Genomic DNA, 9,414 nt, shown 5'->3' with positions numbered 1-9,414 from the left:
AACAGAATATTATATTTACTTCATGTCTCAGTTAATATATAGAATGATTAATTTTCTTGGCCGTATTATGTAGAAGTAGAATATAACTAAAGACATTAGCAAAGTAGACTGCAGCCTCGTTTTTTGTACCTTCTTAATATCACAAGGATTGATAAAATTAAACAGTCCTGAAATCATAATTACTTTCGTAAGCATACTCACAATCGGTTTTGATGGTATTTTCTGCTTTAAATTTATATCTTCTAAAGCCCACTGAATTGCGTAGATACATACTTTGTGGTCTCTTCTTCTTCTATCTGACAAAGTCTACACTTATGATTTCCAATGGCGTAGCATGAAATTTTGAGCAAGGGAAGCTAACTCAAGTTGTCTTTCATGCAATATGAGAAAACGTATTACAAAAATACAGTCTTAAAATAAATAGTAGTCAATGTCAAGTCAGCAGTCGAAGATTGGTTGGAACATCGTAAGTAACACCAATAAGGCATGACCTCAAATGATACTTAGTAAAATATTATTTCACGGTTTACACATAATCTCTTAACAAATAGACACGTATACGTATAACATTAGCTCACTCCCTGTCATACTTAGAGAAATCATAATATTAGTATCATTACGTAAGTATGCGTCTGTCTTTTGGTTGTGTCCTTCATTGACAGCAAGGGAGTCAGTCATTTGTTTTTTAAATCACACTTTTGTTCGTAAGTCAGTCTTGATAATACAATTGTCCTAAAAAATTCAAGTAAATTAGTGTCAGGAACTGTTATTTCGCTCATTATTTATTACATCAGCCACAATGCACACTAACACTTCAACTGAACACAACTGACGACAAGGGATAACTCGGAAACTATTTATTTTAAATGTTAAAGCTAGCTTCTTGCAAGCCTTGCGACTAGGGTTGTTTAGTTAGAAAGGGATGGAAAATCTGCGGGGTGGATTACACAGAAGAAACCGGTCTGCTTGGAAGCTGGTGTGTGCAGGCTTCTTGTTTACTGCTGCATCACAAATCATCCTGAGCTGCCTCATCACAATATTTAACGCACAAATATAAATTCTATTAAAATTAATAAATAATTATGTCCATAAACTGCAGGTTTATTATGAAATTATTATTAACTGGGGAAGCTAAGCTTTTTAGCTTACATTGACGCTACGCCCCTGATGATTTCCATATTCATCCTATGGATGTTTTTTCTAAGTCTACACGGCCCCATCAGTAAGTCCATCACAGTCTTCAAATTGGTCCTTTTCTGTATAAATACCTGCTTTGTGATGACCTTAGAGGATCTTTCAGTTACCAGCTTCCTAAGTCTCAGACCTCTGAGATGTACATGAATGACCATACCCTATTGCCACAAACATCACTGCAAAGCACATCAGACTTCTGAAAATGGATCTACCTCAACAATATTATATTCAGCCACGTCTTTTGCCAGGAAATTGGCTCTTTTCATGACTCATTTTCCATTATGCCAATTCAATGCTCTTTTGGTGAGCCATAATGTAAATACAGAGGCTGTAAATAAAGTAGTGGCAACATTATCAGCAAGGGACCATGTATATGTGCATGCGTTAGTTGGAGCCAATGTCTATATTTGGAGTGCCAGAGGTAGTCCGTATAGCAAGAGATGTTGTTGCTATGAGTAGTTTAAACTTAGAATGTTGTTTGTACTGCCCTAAAGCATTGATCAGAGTTTTTGTATTCGACAGATATTGGAGAAAAAATGGGAGTATAAGGGTACAGTACATCAGTTATTCATAGATTTCAAAAAGGCGTATGACTCGGTTAAGAGAGAAGTTTTATTTAATATTCTTATTGAATTTGGTATTCCCAAGAAACTAGTTTGATTAATTAAAATGTGTCTTAGTGAAACTTACAGCAGAGTCCGTATAGGCCAGTTTCTATCTGATGCTTTTCTAATTCACTAAAGCAGGGAGATGCACTTTCACCTTTACTTTTTAATTTCGCTCTAGAATATGTCATTAGGAAAGTTCAGGATAACACAGAGGGTTTGGAATTGAACGGGTTACATCAGCTTCTTGTCTATGCGGATGATGTGAATATGTTAGGAGAAAATCCACAAACGATTAGGGAAAACACGGAAATTCTAGTTGAAGCAAGTAAAGCGATAGGGTTGGAAGTAAATCCCGAAAAGACAAAGTATATGATTATGTCTCGTGACCAGAATATTGTATGAAATGGAACTATAAAAATTGGAGATTTATCCTTCGAAGAGGTGGAAAAATTCAAATATCTTGGAGCAACAGTAACAAAATAATATAAATGACACTTGGGAGGAAATTAAACGCAGAATAAATATGGAAAATGACTGTTATTCGGTTGAGAAGCTTTTGTCATCTAGTCTTCTGTCAAAAAATGTGAAAGTTAGAATTTATAAAACAGTTATATTACCGGTTGTTCTGTATGGTTGTGAAACTTGGACTCTCACTTTGAGAGAGGAACAGAGATTAAGGGTGTTTGAGAATAAAGTTCTTAGGAAAATATTTGGGGCTAAGAGGGATGAAGTTACAGGAGAATGGAGAAAGTTACACAACACAGAGTTGCACGCATTGTATACTTCACCTGACATAATTAGGAACATAAAATCCAGACATTTGAGATGGGCAGGACATGTAGCACGTATGGACGAATCCAGAAATGCATATAGAGTGTTAGTTGGGAGGCCGGAGGGAAAAAGACGTTTGGGGAGGCCGAGACATAGATGGGAAGATAATATTAAAATGGATTTGAGGGAGGTGGGATATGATGGTAGGATAGGGACGGATGGCGGACTTATGTGAGGGCGGCAATGAACCTCCGGGTTCCTTAAAAGCCAGTAAGTAAGTACTGCCCTAAAGCATGTTTACAGAACTTGGACAGCGATTGCACAGGTCCAGTTGAGCAGGTGGAGTTAGTGTGAGGGTCTCCTTTCTGTTGACTGTCTATAGAATGTCCGAGAATTATCTACAGAAGTCATCAAACAGTGGGGCACATCCTGAAGAAGCTGTTGAAGTTTTGTAAACATGCTTTAGGGTTGGTACAAATGACTCTTAGCTTCAACAAAACCTATCACTGTACCGACTGCTTCCAGCACACCACATATCGATATTGGCTCCAACTGACACTGCCTGCAAATGTGCATGATCTCCTCTTGATAATGTTTTCACTCTTTATTTACAGCTCATGTAGACTGTCAACATATTTGTCTTACGATATTGTCTTGACTCCTGTTTCTGAAGTAGTGGGGTTTAATGTTTGATTAGCACTTTGGTAAGATAAATACAAAATTAATAATATTTATATAAATGTCAGTGTGTCCCAGAAGATGTGAAATTTGCGTGTTGCCATTAAATGATCTTCGTGTACATGTTACTTAAATTGCTCAGCTGTAATGTAGATTTCATTCAGAGTTGTGTCAAACGACTCTTTCCTATCATATATGTGGCAGTTGCTAGTGCCCTCTGGAACTGTAGTGGACCAAACAGAAAATTTATTCTGTATTAGAGTTTATAATGACCTTTATTCTTAGGACCGATTTCAATTGTATTTTATTTTACTTCAAAAATTTTTTAGACTTAGTGTATTGTAGTGTTTTGTATCATGACAAGGAAACGGATTTCTGGGTGCTAAAAAAAAAAAAAAAAAAAAAAAAAAAAAAGAAGAGATTTTTAGGATTTTATAAAATCCAATTTAGGGCTTTAAGATTATATAAAATTAACAATTAATAATTTTAAACTTAGTAAATATTCCATTTTTGGTGGAACTGGTGCTGACAATGAGTGCTACTGAACTGAAGACTCAAATTCTATTGGTGAACGAAACTGATTGCTGATTGGTCAGTTTCTTTTCGCATAACGGGAGTGCATTGACGCGAAAACTAATTTGTAAGCTCTTGCCTAACCTGAACAACCTACCACCTCTTTTATGCTAGGATGGACTTTTCCAAAGGAACTTCGGTTCCAGGAAATTAAATAAAATCCTCTTCCCTCCCCTTCTTTGACCATATGGAACGAACTTGCATTTTTGTAGTTTTTTTGGTATTTTTTTTTTAAATTACGCAAAATACTAAATATGCGCTATTCAGGCACAAACATAGGTTTCAGGCATTTATAGGAGATAATGGTTCATTTAGGCATTTTAGGTCCTATAGAATTTTAATAGGGGGAGTCTGTACACATTAAATATAGAGGTACCTGAATAATATATGCCTGTTCTAAACAAAATAGGTACTGAACTAGAAATCCTGATCATGACATACTACATTAATTCAATATATAGCTGGTAAACACAACTTTGATACATCAGTTAGTATTTTCTGCATAAGTATTGTAAATATACAGTAATATTTTTAACTGCTTATAAGGTCATGAAATGTAATCATTTTGTTCATTAACTGTATAATTAATAGTAGCACTTCTATTGATAAATGATAACAGTTGCAGATTGGAATGTGTGATGCTGTGTGCAATGACTGAAATTGCCCACTGGAGCAACACAGAGCATATGATGGGTTTGCATTTTTAGTCATATTGAAAAGAGGTTAGAATGTCATTCAGACATCATCGCTTGTTCTAAAAATAAACTTAATGAATTATTAAATTTTGTTAAGTGAATTCTTGCCCGCCAGAATACCAATATCATATTCCTCGACTACAAGAAAATGTAGTAGTAAAATACAAGAGCTTCACTGGCTTTAGACTTGAGTTTCTTCATTGTAATATGTTTCAAATTAATTACTGTTCCTTTGTTTACAGACAATGTCCAGTTTCTACATAAATAGTGGTACGGTATGTTAGAAGCTTGAACTTCTGTCTCTGCTCTCCAATATACAACAGATATTAAGAACAAAGTTTTCATGCTTTCTCTGCAATGAAAAGTTCTGAGTCACAGCTAACTGTACCACAGTCGGGCACATTCGTGGTGGAGGTTATGACTTCAGGAGGCCAGCAAACTGCATGGAGCCCTGTTAGACCAGAGTCGAATGAGTTTTAACGTATGTGCATTTCTAGTTAAAATATGTTGGAAATGTTGTATTCTGGACTGTAAGATTAACTATACTATGAAAAGTGTTACAAGTAAGTATGTGTCATGTTTCAGTTCCCAAAAGGGCAAGTGTTACATGAACAGTGGGTGAAGAATATTCTTAGAAAAGATGGGTTTCCTCTACTTCAGCCAGAATATACACAACAGGAAGTTTCATGTAAAATGACAATGGTTAAGAGGTGTTTGTGTACAACAGATCAAAATTGAAATCTGGTACTTTACCATCTATTTTCCTGGATTGCCTGTGTATCTCTCCAATAAACTGTTGGTAAAAAGAGCTTCGGAAATTGAAGAAAGAGGAAGAAGTACTGAAAAAGGTGGCTGCAGATGATGGAATCACAAATTTTCCACAATGTCTGGTAAGCCAGCAGATATTCAAATCGAGAATAAGATATCTAATTTTAAATTGCTCAATAATAAACTAGTTCCGTATGCAGTAAAATTTTACTCCATGAATACTGAATTTTGTAAGTTAATATTAGAAGATTCAATATTCCGAAATTTAAAAATGAAGAAACTAAGCACATTATCAGGTCGAAATTTCAAATAGGTTCGCCACTTTAGGAATTTCTGACGAAGTTGAGGAGGAATTAGATATTAATAGCATGTGGGGAAAATATCAGAGATATCAAAATTGCAACTGAGCAGAGCATAGGCTATTATGAAACTAAGAAAAAGAAACTGTGATTTGATGTTGCCTGGTAGTAGAAAGAAGGAAACAGACAAAATTGAAATTCTTACAGGATCCAGTACAGGCGAAAAAAATTATTTTAATGAAAGACGGGAAACAAGTTGTACATTTGGGAACAAAAAGAGAGATTACTTGAAAGAAAAACTGAATGAGGTAGAAACAAATAATAAAAATAAAAACATCAGAGATTTATATAAAGGAATTTACGAAAGGATATCAGGCAAGGATGAGAATGGTGATTTGCTTGCAGACTCTTACTGCATCCTGAACAGATGAAAAAACTATTTTGGGCAACTATTAAATGTACATAGGCCAAATAGAAATTATAGCGACAATATTCAAATACAAACTGCTGAGCCATTTATACCAAACCCACACTTTCTGAAGTCGAAAATAAGGATAGAAAAGCTGAAAAAGTATAAATCTCCAGGAATCAATCAAATTCCAGCAGAATTAATACAAGAGAGTAGAAATGCATTATATAGTGAAATGTATAAGCTTGTATGTGCTATTTGGGAAAAGGAAGTTGTACCTATCTTTAAGCAGGGCGAAAAGAATAACTGTAGTAACTTTCACGGAATATTACTTTTATTGACGTCATACAAAATTTTGTCAATATACTTTTGAGAAGATTTACTCCGTATGTAGATGAAATTGTTGGGGATCATTAATGTGTTTTTAGGTGTAATAGATCAACTATTGTTCAGATTCGTGTTCAACAGATATTGGAGAAAAAATGGGAATATAAAGGCACGGTATATCAGTTATTTGATTTCGAAAAGGCAAATGACTTAGTTAATAGAAGTTTTATATAATATTCTTATTGAATTTGATATTCTCAAGAAGCTAATTCAATTAATTAAAATCTGTCTCAGTGAAATATACAGCAGAGTCCATATAAGCCAGTTTCTGTCTGATGCTTTTCCAGTTTACAGTGGGGTAAAGCAAGGAGATGCACTATCATCTTTACGTACTTTTTAACTTTGCTTTAGAATATGCCATTAGAAAAGTCCAGGAAAACAGGGAGGGTTTAGAATTGAACGGGTTACATCAGTCCTTGTTCATGCAGATGACGTGAATATGTTAGGAGAAAATCCACAAATGATTAGGGAAAACACGGGAATTTTACTTCAAGCAAGTAATGAGAAGTTTGGAAGTAAACTTTGAAAAAACAAGGTATATGATTATGTCTCATGGTCAGAACATAGTACGAAATGGAAGTATAAACATTGAAAATTTATCCTTTAAAAAATGATGAAATTGTACCGAAAGTAGCTTTGAAGTCAAGTGAATTAAAAGTGACAATGCTTTTTTCTTTCTCCTGCAGAATCTTTTTAAAAACACAAAACTGATTTTAGAGGCACAGCATGATGATATCTGACATTTCAGAACTACATACAGGTTGTTTAAGAACTCATATACACAGCCTTTCTGTGGAGAAAACTCATAGTAATATTAGGAAATCTGAACAGCTACTTTTGAAAACTTCGTTTCAAGATGTGAAAAAATACTCAGTTGTCTGGATTAGCCTGGTGTAACAAGCCCAACAGAGTAGGTGACCTCTCTGGTCTTACACTTAGATCTGTATAACAAATTTCTGTGACGTTTAAAAATGCATAAACTTTCAAATTCCTGTCTATATTTACGTCTTGAAATTATCGTCAAAATTGTGAGTCTTATTTCGTAACAATTTCACTGCTCGTGAAAATAGGCCTACATATAGTTTAAAAATTCATACTATGAACATATAAAATTTTATTTTATTTAACTATCAGGTCAGCAACGAGAGTATTTATTTGATTAACTAATAGTAAAAGTTAAATATTAGCTGCTACGTGCTATACCAGAAAGTCCTGAGATGGAAACCACTGTCGTCATTGCAGCATGAGATTGAAATCCCTGGCCATGTTTCGGGTGCCTATTCTTTCAGCAAGACACTCCAGAACTCTATAGACATCATGGACTCAGATCGATGATTATCAACACTATAAGAAAAGTTTCTCTGTATAGGCCCAGAAACAAAATTTTGGCCATCTGAATTTTCCAAGTTCCAGTTATACTATACTGCACATGCTCAGCCAAAATTTTGCTTCTGGGTCTGTACACTAAGTCCATAGATAGCATCTCTCAAGAGGGATCTTTTTGATATGCTTGCCATTCCACCAGATTCTAAATCAGCCTATAACTCCACCTGACAGGTTCGAGGCACAGAAGCAACAGTGTGCTGAAGTCCAGGCACAAAAATGCAGGATTTATGAGCCCACAGTTCCTATTTGAAGAAATATCTCACTTCCATTCAAGTTGTAGGACTAATGGTTGGAACTCAGGGCATAATACCTCACCTCTTTATGAATTTCTGCAAGTTCCAGTTAACCAATGATTTCATTTCTGATGTTTCCTTTACTGTCATCAAAAAAGGGCTTGCTATTTTAAAATATACTTTACGCTTCTACAATTTTATCCAGTAAATAAATTTCTAAATTATAGACATCAGCTCAAAGAATTTTGAGTGACCACAAGGGTCCTGAATACAATAAACATGTATAATAATGTGATGTGATACATTAAAGAAAAAAGAAAGTTAATTGTTGAAGGCAAATATAAGTTGATTAATTGAAATAGAGATGATGATGTAATATTTGAAGAGAATCCTTGATAATATTTATAAGAATAGACATTACAGAATCAAAAGGAATGTGAAGTTCCTTAAGATAATTCCACGTGAATTTTGTGATTGAACCTCTACTGCCAAACAGCAAACCAATGACGGACCATTGTTTAAGAGGGACGTTGTACTTTTGAGAAAGATACGGCAGACAAGGTTCATATATGGACTTCTCAATATCAACGGCGTGGTGCCGACCACACCACCTCATTCTAGTGCCGAGGTCATGGAAAGCATGGGGCTCTACCTCCATGCCCCCCAAGTTCCTTCATGGCATGTTGCGGGGATACCTTTACCTTTATCAACCTCGGTGGCCTGATTTAGGTTTCTTTCGAAACGGATAGTAGGGTCAAGAACAAGAGCCCATTTTAAGCGTCCGTTGATAGCAATAATGTCTGCCCGTCTAAAAGAACCATCTGATGATACACAATGTACTTCCTCATGAATTTCCCAATTTAAAGTTTTTAACGATATCGCCAAAGCATGTCGTACACGATGATGTCTAGCATTGATCAGCAGCTCGCCTTTGGGGTTTTGTCCAAGCACGTGTCCAAGTGTTTCAAGCTCGCTACAGTCTGGATGACAGCAGCGGGTTGTGCTTAGAGTTCTGCCCGGTATTGCGCAAACCGCCGAAATATTGCTTGACATTTTTAAAGCATTGGTCCATTTTGAGGAAGATAGGCCCTTTCGATTGCTTACCCATGAGTTAGCCTTGGGGAGATCACTATAAACAATAACCCCTTTACCACGCAAGGTATGGTTTGTCCAAGTTTGGAATGCGTCATTTGTTAAGTGTTTACGAATTTTACGACCTGATCAGTTGATAGCATCAATAGCTGTGATATTCAATTTTGACAGAGCAGAAACTTTTTCACTTACAAGGTCCCTAACATTGTGGAGATGGGAGTCATCAACACAAAGAAGAGTATTACTTTGTGTCCTATGAGAATATTATTCACAGAAAGAAGTTGTATGTAAATAATAGTAACAAGAAAAAAAGGAACAATA

This window comes from Periplaneta americana, chromosome 15, assembly GCF_040183065.1.
Source record: "Periplaneta americana isolate PAMFEO1 chromosome 15, P.americana_PAMFEO1_priV1, whole genome shotgun sequence".
Taxonomy (NCBI): Eukaryota; Metazoa; Arthropoda; class Insecta; order Blattodea; family Blattidae; genus Periplaneta; species Periplaneta americana.
This window is presented reverse-complemented; position numbering follows the sequence as displayed.